A 22289-nucleotide genomic window follows, 5' to 3' on the forward strand; every position below is an offset into this window, starting at 1 on the left:
AATCAGTTAATGGTATTCATTGAGTGCTTCCTATGTGCAGAACACTGTACGAAGCTCTTGGGAGAGTACAGTAGAATATTGGCAAGGTAAGAAGAGCAGAAATGGGGGGGGAATCAGTCAGTGGTATTGGGTGTTTACTGTGTGCAAAACACTATTCAAAATGCTTGGGAGAGTACAGTAAAACAGAGGTGACAGGAACGTCCCCTGTCCACAAGGAACTTACAGTCTAGAGGGGGAGAATAGCAGTGTGGAAGAGCAAGAGAGGGACCTGGGAGATAGAAGAGCTGGGGCCTGGATATCTGGAACCATCAGGAGGGTTGGGAGAGAGAAGAGTAACAGAGCTGGGCTCTGGAGAGAGAGTCCACTTGCAGAGCACTTAGAAACATGTCTTACATACTTCAATTATTGATGTTCATGTGAAGTATATCATTTAAGTTTTTCTTTTTTTCTATGAAATAAGCCACATTTATCAAATTCAAAGGGCATACTGTACTGAATCTACAGTTCACTAAAGTGCAAAACAACATGACTCAGAAACCCATGACCACCCTTCGGTCCTCTGACACAGGCTGCATCAAAGCTTCAATTAGGGAAGCCTTCTAATCTGGTTGGGCTTACATGCAATTTGGATAAAACAGAAATAACACTGAGGGACATAAAACCATCTGGAAAAAGGTAAGAAGGAAAATATATTTTTTCTCCTTAATCAAAATGAAATGTGTCTGAAATCTTCTTTAGATTTCATAGGAAGCAGTGAAGCTTAGTGGCAAGAGCGTTGGCAAAGGAGTCAGATGATGTGGGTTTTAATCCTGACTTTGCCACTTATCTGCTGTGTGACCTTGGGCAAGTCACTTCATTTCTCTATCCTTCAGTTGCCTCATCTGTAAAATGGGGATTAAGACTGTGAGTTCCATGTGGGACTGGGACTATATAGGTCCAACCTGATTACCTTGTAACTACTACAGTGCTTAGAAAAGTGCTTGGCACATTGTAAGCACTTAACAAATACCATCATTATTATTTTCATTATTATTGTAGATTGTTCGTAAATATTCAGGATTTATGAAATCACTTCATGTTGAACTAGGCTACGTAGTCAGTCAGCCTAGGAAGATCCATAATGCACTGAGTTGTGGACTGTCTCAAAAAACCAGCCTCTATGTAGACTCCATATTGAAAAAGATTCAAATATCCAGTTAATTTGGGAGCTTCAGACATCCATTGGGTGCGCTCTGAAACTCTACACTACCTACCTTTGAGTTTTCTGTTCTAATAGAAAGATATTTGTCCAAGTATCAGGAATGAAGGTGAGGTCAACTTGTGCATAATAAATCAAATTTTTTTAAAAAATCAGATTATTTGCAGCTTGTGTATTTCCCTACTTTCACAGGTGAGGTCACCGAGACATCTCTTTTCACATTGAAGCAATCAATCAGTCAATCAGTTGTATTTACTGAGCTCTTTCTGTGTACAGAGCACTGTACTAAGCACTTAGGAGAAAATTGGTAGACACATTTCCTGCCCAAAATGAGTTCACAGTCTAGAGGGGAAAACAGACATTAATATCTAAACTGTGAGCCTGTTGTTGGGTAGAAATTGTCTCTATTTGTTGCCTAATTGTACTTTCCAAGCAATTAGTAATAATAATAATAATAATGATAATGATGGTATTTGTTAAGCGCTTACTATGTGCAAAGCACTGTTCTAAGCGCTGGAGAGGTTACAAGGTAATCAGGTTGTCCCATGCAGGGCTCACAGTTTTAATCCCCATTTTACAGATGAGGTAACTGAGGCCCAGAGAAGTGAAGTGACTTGCCCAAAGTCACACAGCTGACAGTTGGCGGAGCCAGGATTTGAACCCATGACCTCTGACTCCCGAGTCCGTGCTCTTTCCACTGAGCCACAGTGCTCTGCACACAATAAGCGCTCAATTAATACAATTGAATGAATATCAATAGATGAAGTATATAAGTGTTGTGGGGATGAGGGAGGGGTGAATAAAGGAGCAAATCAAGGTGACCAAGGGAGTGGGAAAAAGGAAATGAGGGCTTAGTCAGGGAAGGCTCTTGGAGAAGATGTGCTTTCAATAATGCTCTGAAGATGGAGAGGATAATTGTCGGTCAGGTGTGAAGAGGGAAGGCATTCCTTTCCAGGGGCAAGATGTGTGTCAGAAGTCAGTAGTGAGATAGGAAAGATGTAAATTGTACATTAGGTTGGCATTAGGTTGTACCTAATGTAGGTTGGCATTAAAGGAGCGAAGTGTTTGGGCTGGTTTGTAGTAGGGGAGCAGAGAGGTGTGGTAGGTGCTTTAAATTCAATGGTAAAGAGTTTCTGTTCAATGTGGAGGTGGATGGAAACCCATGGGAAGTTCTTGAGGAGTGGGGAAATATGCATGGAACATTTTTGTAGAAAAATGATCTGGGCAGCAGAGTGAAGTTCAGATTGAGTGGGGAGAGACAGGAAGCAGGGAGGTCAGCAAAGAGGCTGATACAGTTATCAAGGTGGGACAGGTTACATGCTTGGATTAATATGGTAGCAGTTTGGAGAGGAAAAGGCAGATTTTTGCAAAGTTGTGAGGGTCAAATCAATGAGATTTAGTGATAGATTGAATAGGTAGATTGAATAAAAGATGAGTCAAGGATAACACCAAGGTTACGGGCTTGTGAGACATGAAGGATGTGCCACCTATAGTGATGGGAAAGTCAGAAGAAGGACAGGGTTTGAGTGGGAAAATAAGAAGTTATGTTTTGGATGTGTTAAGTTTGAGGTGTTAGTGGGCCATCCAAGTGAAATGTCTTGAAGGCAGGAGGAAACGTGAGATTGCTCGAAGGGAGAGACAGCAGGGCTGGAGTTGTAGACTTGGGAAACATCTGCATAGAGGTGGTAGTTGGAAACCATAGGAATGAATGAGGGAGTGGGGGTAGATGCAGAATAGAAGGTGACCCAGAACTGAACCTTGAGGTATTCCCACAGCTAGGGTGTAGGAGGCACAGGAAGAACCCACAAAGAAGATTGAGAATGAATGGCCAGAGAGATAGGAGGAGAACCAGGAGAGGACAGTGTCACTGAAGCCAAGATTGGATAATATTTCCAGGAGAAAGGGGTGGTAGACAGAGTTGAAGGCAGCTGAGAGCTGGAGCATTAAGATGGAGTAGAGGCTGTTGGATTTGTCAAGGAGATCATTTGTGACCTTTGAGAGGGTGGTTTCTGTGGAGTGAAGGGGATGGGAGCCAGATTGGAGGATGCCAACGAGAGAATTAGAAGAGGAACTTGAGACAGTGGGTGTTGACGACTCGTTCAAGGAGTTTGGAGAGGAATGGGTGGAGAGAGATGGGATGTTAACTGGAGGGAACTGTGAGGTCAAGAGAGGGTTTTTTATCCTAGGGGAGACATGGGCATGTTTGTAAGCAATGTGGCAAAAGCCACTGGAGAGTGAACAGTAGAATATGGTGGCCAGGGAGGGAATATGGGAGACAGTCTATCAGTTGTATTTATTGAGCACTTACCATGTTCACAGCACTGCACTAAACACTTGGGAGAGTGCAGAAAGAATATGACAAACACATACCCTGCCCAATATGCTTTCAGTCCAGAGCAAGTTATCTGTGTCCATGCTGGTGAGCTTAACTCATGCCCTGACCTGGGTCCAGAGTATTAAAAACAAGAAGAGCTTAACCTTTGCTCCAGCTCACTTCCAAAAATAGTCATTAGAAGTAATTGTATTTATCTACCATCTAATGGTTGTGATGCATAGTACAACTGAAACAAGAGATATATTCCCTGCTGACAAGAAGTTCACTGATAGGAGGAGGGAGACATATAGACAAAAAACAAATTGATAAATAGAGGGATCAGAATGAATAATGTGATATAATGGGTATGCAACTGAATATATTGAATATATATCTATAACCACAATGCAAGTGTTGTGGATAAATAAAAAGTGCTGGAGGTGGTTGTGGAGTTGTTCTGAGTTCATCAGGGCAGGTGGGATTTCTGGAGGTTTGAACCTAGGGAAGAAAGCCTGAAGGCAGGGAGTCCAATCGGGGAAGGTGGTGGTGGTGGGGTGGTGCAGTAATCTAGCCACATTCTGACTGTCCAGTGATAGCTGGATCACATGCACTCTCTCTCTCTCTCTCTCTCTCTCTCTCTCTCTCTCTCTCTCTCTCTCACTCTCACTCTCACACACACACACACACACACACACACACACAGCCCCCCCCCCCCCCCACCATAAACCCCATCTTTACATCTAACAGGATGTTTATGTCTTGTTCATTGTATGCAAACTGTAGCAATGACCCTGGGGTAATCAGGCTGGCAACACAACTTCAATTGATTGATTCTCTGATTGCTACAGTGTCATTATGAAGCAAGAGGTATTTGCTCAGATGCTTTATTAAGATACAAAGTTTGCTTCCGATGAACAAGACATAAACATCCTTTTAGAAGTAAAAATGTGGCTGTTCCATTCAAGGCTTCTATGGAGTCGTTTATCCAAACAAATTGCATTTCAAAAATACTTAGCATTGCCTTTTTTTGCTTGCAAGAAGCTGACAAACTTTTCTAAAGGAAAATAATAATTCAACTGCCTATCCAAGCAAAATCAGAAGTTTGGGCAAAAGAACAGTCAGTTCTGGACAATGAGTACTACTTGAAGGAAATTTCAAGCTACAAGAAAGGGGTACAGTACCATTAGATATACATCTTTTCCACATCTGACTACTAGCCTCTGAAGGAGGGGGCAAGTGTTTTGATAAGGTTCAAAAGGATGGGTTCAGATATGCTGGTGGACAGTTAAAGATTATTGTGACAAGAAAATGTTCTTAACAAGAAACTGTGAGTGAAGGGACACTTAAAAACCCAGGGTACAAAAAGATCTGCATCTGTGATCTTTTGGGTAGAGCTGATATCATCTGTAAATAGCAGCATTGTGAGGGGAACAATTTTATTGATGTTGAGACTGGTATAACGAATCCAAAGTTTCTAAAATTAATTATCTCATCCACTATAATCATAGCCATGTGCCATCTCCAGCTCTGACAATATAGTAAGGGAATGTTAGCTTCAGAAACTGACTCCCCAGGGAAGAGACAGTCATTTCAAGCAGCGTGGCTCAGTGGAAAGAGCATGGGCTTGGGAGTCAGAGGTCATGGGTTCAAATCCCGGCTTTGCCAATTGTCAGCTGTGTGACTTTGGGCAAGTCACTTCACTTCTCTGTGCCTCAGTTACCTCATCTGTAAAATGGGGATTAAGACTGTGAGCCCCCCGTGGGACAAGCTGATCACCTTGTAACCTCCGCAGCGCTTAGAACAGTGCTTTGCACATAGTAAGTGCTTAATAAATGCCATAATTATTATTCCCAAGAAGAAGGTTGATCCAGCTGAATTCTTGTTCTTCTCATTATATGAATTTCTAGTTTAAATCTAAAAGAAGCTCTCTGCCAGCCAGGCGTGAAAGTGATTGGGGAGGAGAAGCAGAACTGGGAGAAACAGCCTGATCTAGTGAAAAGTGTGCAGTCCTGAGAGGCAGGGGACCTGGGTTCTAATCCTGGCTCCACACTTCCCTGTTGTGTGATCTTTGGGTAAGTCACTTAACTTCTCTGGGTCTTAATTTCCTCCTCTATCTAGTAAGGATAAGTTATCTGCTCTCCTTCCTTTTTAGATTCTAAGGCTCACGTTCAAAAGGGACTGTGTCTATGTTTGGGCAGTTCAGGGAGGGGTGTTCAGTTCCAAATTCCTACAGGAGAGTTAATGCTTGGCATATATGAGCCTGAAGCAGGCAGAGTAAAGATCCAGAGGGCCAAAGAGATATTTTGTAAAAGACTTTGCTTATACATCTGTGATTGTATTGTTGTTGTGGTCAAGGGTTAGGATATAGTGGACCGTAATGCTGGTGGTGAACATAGGGAATCCTGGGAAAAATTGTTTCCTTTGCTAATCAATCAACCAATCATTGCTATTGATTGAGTGCCTACTATGTGCAGAGCACTGTTCTAAGTGCTTGGGAGAGTACAGTGCAACAGTTGGTAGACACATTCACTGCTCACTACAAGTTTACAGTCTAGAGGGGGAGACAGACATTACTATAAATAATCAGTCAATCAATGGTATTTATTGAGCACTTACTATGTGCAGAGCCATGTACTAAGGCATCTGGGAGAGTACAATACCACAGAATTAGCAGATTCATTCCCTGCCCACCACAGGCCTACAATCTAAGGGTGAGGTATACATTAATAAGAATAAATATGCACTTTATAATATATAATTTAAACCGAACTGGTTCCCGCCCTCTGCATGCAGCCTTACTGGGCTGGGCAATGACCTCAATGTTCCCTGGAGCTCACCCATTGTGACCCCTGATTTAGACTGTTGCTGTCCCCCGGACATTCGTTTATTTTTCATTTGTTGTTTTTACTGAAGTAGAGAAAACAAACTCAAGGCTTCTCATTTCACCTCCTCTGTCTGCCCCATGGGACGAAAGACCCCGGGCAGCACAAACCCTCCTGAGTCCTGAGGAGCTGGGGGAAGATAGCTGCTTTGGTTTACTCCCCCTTCCCTTTTTGAGGGGAGGTACAAAGAAGTTGGCCTCTCCAGTGTCTGGGCTGACAAGTGGGAAGAAGGACCCATTCCACTATGCCTTTGCTGAAGCGGCTTCTCTGTCCCCTGTTTCTATGCTGGAAACCATGTATGCATCTCTCTTCAGCCACACAGCCTAGCGAAGGTGGCAGTAGCTGCAGATCTCCATGCCTGTTAGGAGAACCCAGTCTTCCTCTCTCTCCTCCCAAAGGCCCAAACATGACAGCAATGAGAGAGGCAGCATGGTGTAGTGGATGGAGCTTGGGCCTGGGAGTTAAAAGGTCACGGGTTCAAATCTCCACTCTGCCACTTGTCTGCTGGGTGACCTTGGGCAAGTCACTTCATTTCTCTGTGCCTCAGTTACCTCATCTGTAAAGTGGGGAATGAGACTGGGAGCTCTATGTAGATAAGGATTGTTTCCAACCTGATTTGTTTGTATCCACCCTAGCTTTTAGTACAGTGCCTGGCACACAGTGAGGGCTTAACAAATACCACAATGATTATTAGCAGCAGCCGCTCTCCACAATGAGCTGAGATAGCCCTGACTGCCATGACCCAGATTTGGGTGCCCTTGTGTGTCTGTCAGCTCCAGGGTCATCCCCACCCTCCCAGGCAGCACATATTTCCTCAAGGAAATAGGGGATCTCTGCTTGCAACAGACCAGCCTGAGGTCCCCCTCATCCCTCCCATGAGGGTCAGCTGCAGGATCACCTGTGCACGCTCTGTTTTCAGAGGAAAATGCACTCCCCACATACAAGTTCCTTCCTCCTACAGAGTTTTCCAGAAAGACCCACCTCTCTCTTCTCCAGGGCCACTTCCTGCTTGGAAGGTCGGACCACCTAGTAATTACACCTATGAGAAGATTGATCAGTGGCCATTAAAAAATACCCATTTGTCCTATCATCTGGATATCACCTGGATAAAATTTCATAAAGCAAAATGGTCCAACCCAGTGCAGAATCAACTAATCAAGCTGTTTCTGATTATTTCTTTGGCCTTTTATTTTTTAATGGCATTTGCTAAGTGCTTACTATGTGCCAGACACTGTAATAATAATAATAATAATAATGACATTTGTTAAGCGCTTACTGGGTGCCAAGCACTGTTCTAAGTGCTGGGGTAGATATAAGATGATCAGGTTGTCCCACGTGGGGCTCACAGTCTTAATTCCCATTTTACAGATGAAATAACTGAGGCACAGAGAAGTTAAGCGACTTGCCCAAAACTAATCAAATTGTCTTAATCTCCATTTTACAGATAAGGTAACTGAGGCTCAGAGAAGTTAAGTGACTTGCCTGAGGTGACACAGCAGAAAAGTGGTGGAGCCAGGTCCCCTGACTCTTAAGCCAATGTATTTTTCTACTAGGCTACACTGCTTCTCTAACAGCTTTCCATGTTTTGCATTTATTTCTCTGCCTACTATGCTTAGTGACTGTTTTCTTTGAGAAATGAAAATTGGAGAGTCATAGAGATTCAGCCAAAATGTTGTCCCTTGGTATCACCTGGAGCATATCTCTCCCACTTGACTATAAACTCATTGTGGGAAGGGAATGTGTCTATTTACTGTACTCTCCAAAGGACTTGATATAATGTTCTGCACACAATAAGTGCTCAATGAATACAATAGATGAAAACAATTTGAGGATTTCAAAATAATATTTCCACAAAGAGAGGCACAGGGAGTGGTTGGCAATGAACTTTGGACCAACTGAAAATATTGATTTCTCCTGGAGTCTTGTCCAACTTATACAGCTGGCATTCAATCTCTCTTCTACTCTTGAGATTTTGTTTGTTAACTGACTCAAAATGAGGTCACCATTCCTGTGTTCCAGCTTTGGCAGTCCCACTCTTTCAGTCTATTAACTTTATACTAAGAAAAATTGTCGGAATTTACACTGTAAGGGACTTTCTTATTAGATAGATGCTGCCAAATTAAAAAAAAAAGAAATATTTCAATTTCAATATTTCACTCTCTCTTGCAATTTTCAGTCATATAAGTAGTAGTAGAGAAGCAGTGTGGCCTAGTGGAGAGAGCACAGGTTTGGAAATCAGAGGACCCTGCCTGCTCTGCCACATATCTGCTGTGTGACCTAGGCAAGTAACTTAATTTATCTTTGCCTCAGTTACCTCATCTGAAAATTGGGTTTAAGACTGAGTCCTTTGTGGGACAAGGATTGGGTCCAGCCTAGTTAACTTGTATCTACCCAAATGGTTAGAACAGTGCTTGACACATAGTAAGCACTTAACAAATTAAATCAAAGTAATGATTATATCAGGAGCAACAGAGCTTAAGGATATATGCATAAATGCTGTGGGAGTGGAGTTAATATCAAAATGGTAGAGGTTATGAATTCAAGTGGATATGTGTCACAGAAGGGAGAGGGAATAGGATGGTGAGATGAGAGGTGATCAGGGAAGGCTTAGACTTCCTGGAGGAGTTATGATTTGAACAGGGCTTTGGTATGATTTAAGTATGGCTTTCCAATCTCTGCTCCCGCCTCTTCTAGTAGCCATGTGGCAGCATGAAGTGCTGATTGGAGACATGATATCATTCACCTGATCAAAAGTTTTCAATAGGACCCAATCATGGCCTCACATTACTACAGCACTGTTGCACTGGGTTTAAAACACTGTCAGCAAGCCAAATTTTCCTAAACTACAACCCAAAATCTTACTACCTTACCAGCATCCTGCTTCCCTCCCATGTCCCAACCTGGCATATCTTCTCCATTTTCCATTAAACTATAATAATGATGATGATAATAATAATATTATTATATACTTATTATTTATAATAATATGGAGAAGCAGCGTGGCTTAGTGGAAAGAGCATGGTCTTGGGGGTCAGAGGTCATGGGTTCTAATCCAGACTCTGCCACTTGTCTGCTGTGTGACTTTGGGCAAGTCACTTAACTTCTCTGGGCCTCATTTCCCTCATCTGAAAAATGGGGACTAAGACTGTGAGCCCCATGTGGGACAACATGATTACCTTGTACCAACCCCAGCATTTAGAACAGTGCATGGTACCTAGTAAGTGCTTAATAAATACGATTATTATTATTATTATTACTACTAAAAAACACCCTGTGGTGTTTAAGTGCTTACTATATGCCAGGCACTGTTCTAAGCACTGGGGTAGAAACAAAGTAATCAGGTTGGACACAGTTTCTGACCTTCATGGGGCTCACAGTCTGAACCCCCGTTTTACAGATGCAGGTCCTGAGGTCCAGAGAAGTAAATCAATCAATCATATTTATTGAGCACTTACTGTGTGCAGAGCACTGTACTAAGTGCTTGGGAAGTACAAGTTGGCAACATATAGAGACAGTCCCTACCCAACAGTGGGCTCACAGTCTAGTGACTTGCCCAAGGTCACCCAGCAGAAAAGCGGTGAAGCCGGGATATAGAACACAGGTCCTTCTGGCCCTAAGGCCCATGCTCTATCCACTACTATAAACAACTCAAAGGCAGAGGTATTAACTTCAGTACTTAGAGCATTGAGCTGCACAATATATTCATTTAATCAATACTATCATTACTACAACTACTTAAAATGGAGTAGTGTGTTCTAATCAACCCAACTCATGAACATTTTAATCTATTACTGGCATTTACTGCATTGAACACAGTCTGTCTACTGAATAGTTTTTTTGTTGGTGGTAGTTTTTTAATTTTATTTATTTATTTTTCACTTTTTTTGGTATTGAGCTGAACCTAGAAAATTCATTTGGATTACTTATTACCTACTGGAAATTGAAATTCACCCAGATATCTTTATTTAAACTTTCAAACTTTATGTTTGGAGGTCCCATATGTTAAATAACCTTTCCTCAGAAAATTCTCATAATGGGACTGCATTTACGAATGTGGCGATCTAACCAGGCTCCAATCTTTTAATAGAGTGTACATTACGGGCAAAGGAAATGTCTACCAACTCTGTTGTACTCTATGAAGTGCTTAGTATTATGCTTTGCATGTAGTAAAGATCTCAATAAATATCATAGATTGATAAGGCACATTTCCTATTAGTGGAAAGTGTAGTCTTGATTTAAATTTGGGGTCACATAAATCTCTGTTGTATAAACATCAAAATGTGAAAGTTTGGATGCAGTTTTTGAGGTGTAATTTTAAAATGAAATAATTTTAAGTCAGGAACACATACACGACAATATCATTTACTGTGACTGTTGCTTTTTCAAGGAGTAAAATGGGTTTGGGAAGAACAGGCAAATCTATAGGGGAACACTATAAAGGATTCTGCTGCAATTGTTCTCCATTGTGTAAACTCACCATAGCCCACTTCCCTCTCTGCTGCTGTTATAAAAATCACACTGTCTCTTTCTTTTTTCTCAGTCCTTCTCTGCTATTCCAGAGCTGGGATGGGCTGCATTTCAAGAACATTCATTTCAAGAAAATTTTGCAACTGAAATTTCTCAAAACTTTTTTTTGTCCCAAAGGGTAATTCCTTTATAGGCCGAAGTATGACACGGGTTCACTGTTGAACAATGAACAGTCAATGCCTGCTGAATCTGGGTGCGGAACCTGCAGAGCTCAAAGGTAACAATTGTTTCATTTTGCTTTTTCCATTTGCTTTATTGCCTGGACTGAGACAGTGCCTTGAGGGAAAGCACAAACTAGAGATTCCTGGGAGCAGTATTCTGAGCCTGTGTGCATCATCTCACTAGTGTACCACACTAGTATACCACAAGCACAAGCCAACAGTGTCATGAAGTTTATTAAGTCATTAACCTTTCCTAATGCCCTCCTGCTGTTACTAACTCCATTGCTGTGGACAAGCCAGTGGCTTTGGCATTCTTCTTCTCCTCAGCTTTTCACCCCTTCACTCCTTTCCTACCTTTCCTCATCCACCAGCCTCCTGGATATTTGCACATGCTCAGACTGATTTATGAGAATCTCACACAAAGGACCCAGGTGGGTCCTATAAATGTCAAGGGTCACCACCTTAAGGTATGCTCACAGATAAGCCAACCACTCTGGGCATAAGCCAGTATCATGACCCTTTCATGAATTGACAAGAAATGGAAATGTTAGGAAACTCTCTCAGAATGAAAGTACATCTTGGATTATGATGTATTCATTCCACTTCTGCAACACCTGTCTGCTTTACTCAGGAATCCCCTTCTGTGATAGGAATTTCCTTCTGTAAACTTCTTTCTTTCAGAGAAGTGACACAGTGGGCCCACACACATTCAGGCAGACTGGCTAAGGTGAGATTATAATAATGATGGCATTTGTTAAGTACTTACTATTTGCGAAGCACTGTTCTAAGCACTGTAGACTAAGTCCTGAGTCTCCCACTATTGTGCCCAAGTCTCCCTGAGTCTCCTGTGTAATGTAAAAATGCCTGTCACAGTCAGCAGTGTAACACAAAAGCTTTGATCCATAGTCCCATAGTAATCAATTAATCCATCAGTGGTATTTATTGAGCACTTACCCTGCACTCAGTACGGCACACAGTAAGCACTCAATAAATGCCACTGATTGATTGCAGAGCACTGTAATAAACAGTTGGGAAAGCACAATACAATAGAATTGGTAGATGTAACCTTCACCTACAAGAAGCTTAGAGTCTAGCTATTCCTAACTATGCTTGTCTTCAGGTCATCCTTACACCACTCCTCCCTACTCCAAAATGCCTTCCCAATTCTGCTTCAACATTATTTCCAAAGCAGCCTCCAAGGAATCAATCAATTGCCTGACTAACCATCTACTTTGACAGCTTCTCCTTTCTTAGCTCCTGAATATTTACAAATATATATATAGTATATAGTAATATATGTATATATAAATATATAGTACATATATGTATGTGTGTGTGTTTGTGTGTGTCTAGTCATATAGTTTTACATACAGTGGTATATAAGCATATGTAAGTATGCACATACATAGTCATATGGTTTACATATAGTTGTATACAGATATATATATATATGTATATATAGGCGCATACACACACATGCACGCACATAACTGTTCTTTATATCCCACATATTTTTCATCTGTGGGTTAATGTCTCATATATGCCTTCCACCCCCCACCCCAATTAAGTGCCTCAAAGACAACACCACCACTTTTTGACTTATAATTTCCCTCAGGACCGTGTATGGAGGGTGGCACAAAATAAAGTACTGAATCAATTTTGGTGATAGCAATGAGGATGATGTTCTTATGCTGATCATCGCAACTATCACCCTGACAAGCATAGACTGTGGTCACAAGACATTGTGAGTGAGTGGAAATTGAAAATGGGAAATAATGTCAACGTCAGTGTGGTTTTCCATTTTGGAAGTCAGAATCACGGTCCTATTTTTCACATCACTGATCCATAACCCTTGCCTTTTATGGCTAGTAGGTAGACACATTAGTATTTTCATTCATTTTGAATGAATAATGTCTGTTTTATAAGCTGAATTGAATTGCATCCTTTTTTGGAGGCTGACGTGTTACTCAGTTTTTAACAATGTAGTCTTTATATCTCTGCAGGCTATCTTTCTGGGAGGCCTGGGTACAGTTATTCAGAATCGAAGAGATGAACTGGGTGCTCTCAAAATCATTTCCACCTTCATCACTAACAAACACTTCTGAAAGGCTGATGGGGCAGGTATGCCCTAGGGTGACTCTGTGTCCTCTGAGTTGCTATGTCCTTCCTCACTAACTTCTATAGTGCTTTTGTTTCCACCTAGTTCCCTAGAAAATGTCAATCTACTTTTAATTCTGCTTTGTACCTGGGAGGAATTCTACAGGAACAGAAATAACTTGCAGGTACAGATGGACATGTTTGGAGAACCCTGATAGGAACAATGACTGTGTTTCAAGCTTTTTTCTTCCCAAAAGGTTTGAAGGTAGGAAGTTCATTTCCCAGTGCTGACCATGTAGCTTCTCTATCAGATCTGGAGGTTAGTTTGAAAAAGAATGCCTCTTTACGTGTTACCAAAAGCAGTAGGAAAAAGAAGTTCAGGGTTCTTTTTCTTTATGATATTTGTCAAGTGCTGACTATGTGCCAGGCATTCTACTAAATACTGGGGTAGATACAAGATAACCAGGTGGGACACAGTCCCTGTCCCCCGTGGGACTCACAGTCTTAATAACCCTCGCCCCCTCCTACCTCACCTCCCTCCTCTCCTTCTACAGCCCAGCCTGCACCCTCTGCTCCTCTGCCACTAATCTCCTCACTGTGCCTCATTCTTGCCTGTCCCGCCGTCGACACCCGGCCCATGTCATCCCCCTGGCCTGGAATGCCCTCCCTCCCCACATCCGCCAAGCTAGCTCTCTTCCTCTCTTCAAAGCCCTACTGAGAGCTCACCTCCTCCAGGAGGCCTTCCCAGACTGAGCCCCCTCAATCCTCTCCCCCTCCTCCCCCTCCCCATCCCCCCCACCTTACCTCCTTCCCCTCCCCACAGCACCTGTATATATGTATATATGTTTGTACGTATTTATTACTCTATTTTATTTGTACATATTTATTCTATTTATTTTATTTTGTTAATATGTTTTGTTTTGTTATCTGTCTCCCCCTTCTAGACTGTGAGCCCGCTGTTGGGTAGGGACCGTCTCTATATGTTGCCAACTTGCACTTCCCAAGCGCTTAGTACAGTGCTCTGCACACAGTAAGTGTTCAATAAATACAATTGAATGAATGAATTTAGAAATGAGGTAACTGAGGCACAGAGAAATTAAGTGACTTGCCCAGGGTCACACAGCAGACAAGTAATGTATTTCCTAAATTATGAATTAGAATTTAAGAATTTGACTGCAACGCTCTGTGATGTCTGGGTTAAAACTAGATGGGTTAAGAAGGCTGATGAGACTTTTGTTTGTTGACTTTTCTTGTGGTACTTGTGAAGTGCTTACTATGTGCCAGGCACCAAACTAAGCACTGATACAGGTTATCAGGCTGGACATAGTCCGTATAAGACTCACTGTCTTATTCCTCTTTTTACAGATTAGGTAACTGAAGTCCAGAGAGATTAAGTGACTTGCCTAAGTCGACAAGTGGTGTACCCTGGACTAGAATCCAGGTCCTCCTGACTTCCAGGCCCATGCTGTATCCTCTAGACCACAGAACTGTTCACCCAAAAGTTATAGTCCCCAGAATGTATCCTATGAACAGGGAAAACCTCAGCTGGAAAAAAGATCAAAATATATGCCATAACCCAAATGTGTGTCAAAGGCAGAAGTCTGAACATACAGAAGACTTTTTAATCTGTGGCCTAAAGTAAAGCAGTGATGCAACATTTTATCAGTTGGCATTTATGATAGATGTGCTTTAGCAACTTATGGAGATCTTGGAAACTTACTTGGGCCCCCCAAAATATCTCTCTGGCAGTGATAATAGAGGACATATGTTGGTATAGAAAACCCCCAGGGATCTGTATTTGTGTTCTTGTAAAATGACATGTGCAAATCATTATTTCTAAAACACTGAGAGAGAGAGAGAGAGAGAGAGAGAGAGAGAGAGAGAGAGAAACTAATTTCTTGAGTTTTTGGATTTTTCCTGATCAGAAAAAAATGATTAAAGCATAATGGAGGGGAAAGGTTGCTGAACAGAACTGGGAGAGAAGACGAGAAAAATATTACTTTCTTTTGGAGAAAATCTATGGCTTGAATGTGTTATTCCAATTTCTAACATAAGAAAGATTTTATGAAAGAAAGGAGCTCAGTTCCTCTTGCAGACTGCAAGCTTGTTGTGGGCAGGGAACATGTCTACCAATGCTGTTACACTGTACTCTCTGGAGCACTTCACCCCCAAAATGCTGAACAAGAGGAAATGGTTTTAATTGAAACCAAGTAGATTTTTTTTCACCAGGATGTGAAAGATCTTTCTCACCATCAGCACAGAACACTAGAATGGGCTAGCAAGGGAGACTGTGAGTTCTTTATCCTTGAGGCTCTTTAAGGACAGAATAGACAGTCATCTGACTGAATGGTTTTATTCTTTACCTTTCCAATCAATTAGTGGTATTTACAGAGTGCTTATTATGTGCAGAGCACAGTACTAAAGGCTTAGGAGAGCACAATACAACAGAAGTTGCAAACACATTCCCTGCCCATTGTGTTGTATTATATTAGTACAGTGCTCTGCAGGCAGCAAGCACTCAATAAATACAATTGACTGAATGACTGCCCCAAACAACTTTCTCGTCTAGACACTGTACTTCTGCAGGTCCCTTTTTTAAAAAATACCCAGACGTATTTTCTGAAAGAGCACATACAATTTGTAAAACAGTAAGCTGGTTTTTAAAAAAATTAAGAAATCCTACAATACACAAGACTAACAATCCTAAAGCATTTAAAAGTTGGATGGAAAAGTTTCCCTACTTGACCTATTCCAATTACTTTCTCCGTAGAAATTTCCTTGTCCTCAATGAACTTTTGTTAAGCAATCACAATGCTAGGGGTGTTGTACACCTTATAGAGAAGATTCAGTCCCAGCCTTCAAGGAGTTGCATGCCATTTATTTGGAAGGGGTGGAGTTTGAAGAGGGAAGAATCTTTACTTCCGTGTCACACACAGGTCAGAGTAATAGCATTCTGAAGAGAGAAGCTTTATCCCATTTCTGGTCCTGCTCCTCATCATTGGACAGTGAAGACTTTAAGACAGGGTTCAAGTTGCCATCAACAAGTTGACCACTGCATCTCACCAGGTAAGGAAACCACTATGTGAACTGCATGATTCATGGCAGTGAATGCTAGGTGATTAATGTCAGGAGCTGCTAATGCCCTTGACCAATGATTAACTTTAGATTCATCCCAGGTGTCATTTCTTAACCACGTTGATTTTAAAACTATTTTTTAAAGTTTCTAATTGTGGTAATGTGTCATCTTTTCTGAGACAATCAGTTCTGCTTTCTAGTCTCTGTTCTGTGCAAGTGGGTCAAACCCAACATATTCCGCTGATGTATTTGCTGTAGAATGTTTGTAGGTATAAAAATGGTCTCTGAAATGTTTTACCTACAGGAAATAACTTTGGAATACCTTCACACTTACCTCTTTCTCCTCCTACTGTCCTCTGTTGGAATCCACAACAATCCAAGAGTGCATCCTCTTTCCAGTCATTGGCCATTCCTCTTCTCTGATCCCCTGTTTCCTATTTTCTTATTTAATGCCTTTATTAATGTCAATCATGTTCCCCAAGGAATACCATTTCATTGGTTCTACCTCTTCCAAAATTTTACTTCCTCCTGTTTCTCATTCCCATCTTAGCTTCCATGGAGCAATCCTTTCCTTGTTCTCTTTCTGTCTTGAAGATTTCCCAGGGTGTCTTTGAGAGTTTCTTTTTGTCTTCCTTCCCATTCAGAGAGAAGCCTTCCTCACCCTTATCATTCTTCTAGACCATCTGCTTTTCTCTCTTCACATGATCCCATCATGGGCTTGGGCAATCAGATACCTTCTGGTTATGAACAGTCTCAGGCTAATCATCAGTACACTCTGTACATGGTGGGGACTTGATAAATGTTAAGTCACCAAACCGTGAAACTGTGGGTTGTTGTAGAAGAATTGATGCAGAAATATGAAGAAAAACACCTTTCATTTATATTTTTAAAAATGTAAAAAAAACACCAAATTTTTTCGTGTAAAAAAACCAAACAAACATGAATGATGGACCAGACTTGAAATAACTTCTTATGAGTTGAATTTTAAATTTTAATAGAGCTCTGAAACTCTTTCCTCTTGAGGTTTCCATAGTGAAGCAGTGTGGTTTAGGTGAAAGACCATCGGACTGGAAGCCGGGAGACCCGGCTTCTACACTGAGTTCTGCCTCTCATGGGCTGTGAGAACTTGGGCAAGTCCCTTAACTTCTCTGTGCCTCACTTTCCTCATGTGTAAAATGGGTATTAAATACCTGCTATCCCTCCCCATGACACTGTGAGCCCCATGTGGGACAGGCGCTTTTATTGCAAGAGCATAACTAATATGCTATTATTATTAACTCCAGGTGTCTTACTCTTGCTGATCAGGAGGTCCTTGAATGTAAGCTACTACTTGGTTCCTGGGGAAAGATATAAACTAGGATACAGGCTGAAGAGAGGCCCGGGAATTGGTATGGGAACATTAGTAAGAAACCCCTTTGGGGGAGAGAAACTACCGTTGTGTTCTTTTTAAAGTCCCAGAGTAATTGTTTTCTAAGCCAAGAGCAAAAGAGCCAGGTCTTAGGCCAGCCAGGTTGTCTGGCTGTCTTTGGCTGGAGAGATTAAATTGATTTGGGAACACTGCTCCTTGGTTCAAGTGTCTGTTCAAATTCTGCAAATCTGATCAAATCCGTTGATCTGAGTGGGAGGGGCTGGCTGATAAGGAGCTGGGGGCTTGGCCAATGACTTTGGCCAAACAAAACTAGAGTGAGCAACCTTGGCAACTTAGTCTCCCAGCCAGCACATCAAATGCTGGAGTACTTTGGTGATCTTGCAGGTTAGCAGCAGCGGACCTCCTCGCACAATTGTATGTACATTGTACAGAGAGCTATAGATATTTAAGGATGTAATAACCTGACTTTTTAACTCCAAAAATTCCTTTTAATCCGAGTGTGTGTGTGTTTGTGTGTGTGTGTGTGTGTGTGTGTGTTCACACTCAATTCCGGAATGCTACCAATAGGAAGTGAACAGAAACTATGATTGGTAATGTGTGAGTGAGATCTGACAGTTTTATTTCTCAGGTTTTGAGAATTGAGGCTGAAAGTTCAGACAGCGTAGACAAAAATCTGTAATGTAACTGTTCTCTTGCTCCATGTCATCCCCTCATTTGCTACAAACAACATAGGCACCAGGATCGATACTCAACCTGTCCTCATCAGAATGTGTGAGTTTTCTACCTTTTCAGAATACTTTGTGGCCCTTCTGCCTGGCATACTAGCCCTGACTGTTTTGTAAGTGATCCAGCTCAAAACTGCTTCCTGACAAGAGGTCAGGACCCCAGTGGTTTGTGCCTTCCCTGGCTTCACATTTAGTCCATTCTAATTGTCCCCTCAGGGCTTGGAATGCCCTGTCCTTTGCAGTGGGTTCTGGATGAAGGACCAGGCTTCTGCCTGTGGTCGATTTCAGCTTCAGGTGTTTCACCTCAGGGCAAAAGGGGAAGGGGCTGAAGCAAATCTCTGATGCAGATCTGCTTCTCAGTGGGTCTTTCAGGGCCAAACAAGAAACCGTTTGAAATTTAACATGTGGTGACCAATTAGCCATGAAGTGTATTTGATAACTTCTGTAATGCAGCTCATACTTTTATCAGTGTCCCTGTTTCAGCCTTCTCTTTAGGATAGAAGAGCTATTTCTGTTATCTTTAAGAATCATTGTAGAGTTGGTACATATTTGTTTTTAGTATGACTTGGCAGGCAGCAGCCCAGCTCTGTGTAAAATGTTCTGTTCTGGGTATACTCATTCAATACTTGTTGACATTAATAGGCTTATTGAAAAGATCTGATGATTAGGAGATGTGCCTGTTGAACCATACTTTGTAAGTCACTTTTTCTATGTTCCACAGATTCCCCAAAGTGTGGAAATGAATGAATGAATGGAAATCCTTTTTATATATATTTCACATTGGTCCCCCCTTAATAATAATCACCATCATGATTGTGGTATTTAAATGCTTCCTATGAGCCAAGCACTATGTTAGGCTTGGGCTCACAGTCTCAGTGGGGGGAGAACAGGTATTTAATTCCCATTTTACAGTCAGGGACACTGAGGAACAGAGAAATAAAATGGCTTTTCCAAGGTCATCAGCAGGCAAGTGTTTTAGAACTTAGGTCTTCTGACTCCCAGTCCTGTGTTCTTTCCGCAATGTAGGTGTACTTTAAAATTCCTGATTCAGACAGTCTTCCAAAGACACTTTTCCAGCACTATCCCTCTATAAAGGGATATGTTTATATTTTAAGATCTGTAAGAGTCAAAATAAATTAGTGGATTATGGTGTTTAACAGATAAAACAACACACATTCAGCAGCTACAGCGATTCCCCTCACTCTTATTACATGCCATTTCTTTTTCATTGAAAATGAGCTTCTGGTGGTACTTATTACTGAAAGAGAACCACTCCATCCCCATGTCTAGACATTCTCTAACAGTTTTGGCCCACTTTGTCCCCTTGATGTAAAAGAGAAAATGATTAAACTGAAAGGAGCTAGTTGTCAGGGAGCCTGGGACTTGGCTATTTTAGTGTCAGAATTGTCCGTAAGTTCCTCAAGAGTGTAAGTTTCTGAGGAGACAAATGACTTCGGAGTTACTATAGTAACTCAATTTGCCCGTAACTATGGCTAATTTGCCTGGCACATCACTAATTCTCCTATCCTGCTGGCAATAGTGTTCAGAACTACAAGTCTGTGATTCAGGGATCTTTACACATTTTCAGTTCAATGCAATTTTGTATCGACAGAGAGTCTATTTTTTAATCATATTGTAAAAAAACCATTAATTTGCAGGAAAAAAATATTTGATTCTCACTTCATATTTGAGATGATCTTTTTTTAACTGGTTTCTCACTTCTGGCTAAAAACATTTTTAGGAAGCAATTAAACCTGCTTCTATAATAAGATGATAAGTACGTGGCTTACAATAGCATTTTCACTTGAAATTGTGTACTAGTTAAAATATTTATATACAGATAGAATTAGTTTAATTGAATAATTTAACTAATCCACGGTAAATATCAATGTAATTATAACTCCAAATGTACTGATATTGAATATTAGTAAAGAGTCTATGAATATTGGACTAGCACAAAGATATAATTATGGTGCAGTGGAAATTTGTGATTTTATTTTATGATGACAGGATGAAAACAACAGAACTACTAAACATGAATTTTCCCTGTAATTCAAACTAGTATAGCACAATAAATAAATATTCTGAGCACTTTAAATATTTAATGATTAAAGAAAAAATCCTCACCAATTCAAATTTTACTACTATGCATCTTGATAAATTTATATTTTTATTTCATTCAACCTCATATTTTCAGTAACATGGGGAGTAATAATGTTAATTTCTATGGGTGACTATTGCAAAAGTTAAAATTGTGAACTAAGTATTGTTGCTGAAAATAAAAGAGTAAGATACATTAGGTCACCTATTCTGTCCCTGGGGTTGATTCTATGATTGTTCCCTAAAGTACGTTTTCTACTGTTTTGCCCATTCTAATTGTAGACATATTTGCAAGCTTTTAATTTCCACGCTTCCTTTCTTAATACATTTGCTCCACATATAAGAGTGCATGGTAAATGTACACCTATGTGTCCATATGTACTTAGGTTTCTATATCTATTCACATGATTCTGTGAATATTTTTTCTCTCTATTCTCTCAAATCTTTGTGTATACATCTACAGATATTGCAGTTGGGACCCTACCTGCAGCTAGGGAGGTCTCTTGAGGCAAGGATACAAGGAAGGTTTTATTTTAGTGGCCTTATCTCCTGAGGGCTGGGGTTTGAACACTTAATTTTTGTTGCTAAAAGCAAGTCTTATGAAAAACTAAAAGGGCAAAGCTATTGAAATTTACCAAAAGAGGACATTCATTAAGATGAAAATAATATTTATTTTGGATTTGAAACATTAGTAAGAAAATTTAAAGTTGAATCAAGTTTTAAGAGGATTTTTAAAATTAAAAAAAAACTTTTGAGAGTTTTAAAATCACATAGTGTGTTTTCTTACAATCAAATGAATTTCCACTGTGTCCATCACTTCAATTCAGACTCTCTTGTGCTCTTTTAGCAGAACCTGGCAATATTTTTTCAAACCAATGTGATATGATTTACCTTGTGGGGAATGAAAAGAGGACAAAAGTTGAGCATATTTTTCTAGAATTAGAACGTGAAACTCATTTCTCAGGTGTCCCAATCCTGGGTGTCAATGGCAAGAACCACTCTATCAGCCTTGATGGAATGGGGAATTGTGGTACTGAACTTCAGATTCATAGGTTTAAAAACAAAATAAGCAACCTGATACGAAATCCAATAATTAGACTGGAATTGGACAGGTATTGTCAAAGGATCATTTTAAGACATTCCATACTGTGACAAAAGAATAGATCTTCATAGACATTTTAGTGCATCTAATAGAGGGGGATTGTGATCTTGTTGGGAAAGGTATAAGGCTCCCCCTCTCAAGAATAGCTTAATCCAATGATCGCTGGAGGCACAAATGTAATGCAATATAGTGGGGATAATCTGATCCACCTTTAGGCTGAATCAGGAGAATGCCTTAAAACTCAGAAAACTTATTTCTTACTTTGATTTTTTCCAATAAACAATGGGACCAGTCTGTTAAAAAGCAAGGTTTTTGAAAAAGGAATTATTCTTTCAAACCACGGGAGTGCTACTGCTGTAGCTATTTACCCAGGAGGGCACAGAAAGAATTAGCTTTATCGTTTGGTAGGCTCTGTTCAAGATAATCGGCTTAGTGGAAAGAGCCCAGGCTTGGGAGTCAGAGGTTGTGGGTTCTAATCCCTGCTCCGCCATTTATCAGTTGGGTGACTTTGAGCAGGTCACTTCACTTCTCTGTGCCTCAGTTCCCTTATCAGTAAAATGGGGATTAAGTCTGTGAACCCCATGTGAGACGACCTGATTTCCTAATCCTTATCCCAGCGTTAAGAACAGTGCTTGGCACAGAGTAAGTGCTTAACAAATATCATTATTATTGTTATTATTATTACAATGGAGTTGATGGTGAACAATGTCTTACCGCTATCCTTTATAACTACTCATGT

At 40.8% G+C, this 22289-nt stretch overlaps 1 protein-coding gene across 4 annotated transcripts in view; it reads left to right on the top strand.

The window, feature by feature from the left end:
- The first annotated feature begins 591 nt into the window (after positions 1-591).
- The window catches only part of CD36 (CD36 molecule), an 83829-nt gene continuing 62131 nt past the window's right edge, over positions 592-22289 (top strand). For 2 of the 4 annotated variants that reach the window (XM_038741125.1, XM_038741121.1), the window contains exons 1-3: positions 598-675; positions 11039-11138; positions 16116-16245. The gene's annotated coding sequence lies outside the window, so the exon portion shown is untranslated. Of the gene's footprint in view, positions 676-5419; positions 5585-11038; positions 11139-16115; positions 16246-22289 lie in introns of all 4 variants that reach the window. The other 2 variants (XM_038741122.1, XM_038741124.1) reach the window with 2 other exon arrangements.

The sequence above is a fragment of the Tachyglossus aculeatus genome (assembly GCF_015852505.1).
Source record: "Tachyglossus aculeatus isolate mTacAcu1 chromosome 12 unlocalized genomic scaffold, mTacAcu1.pri SUPER_6_unloc_1, whole genome shotgun sequence".
NCBI classification, from domain to species: Eukaryota; Metazoa; Chordata; class Mammalia; order Monotremata; family Tachyglossidae; genus Tachyglossus; species Tachyglossus aculeatus.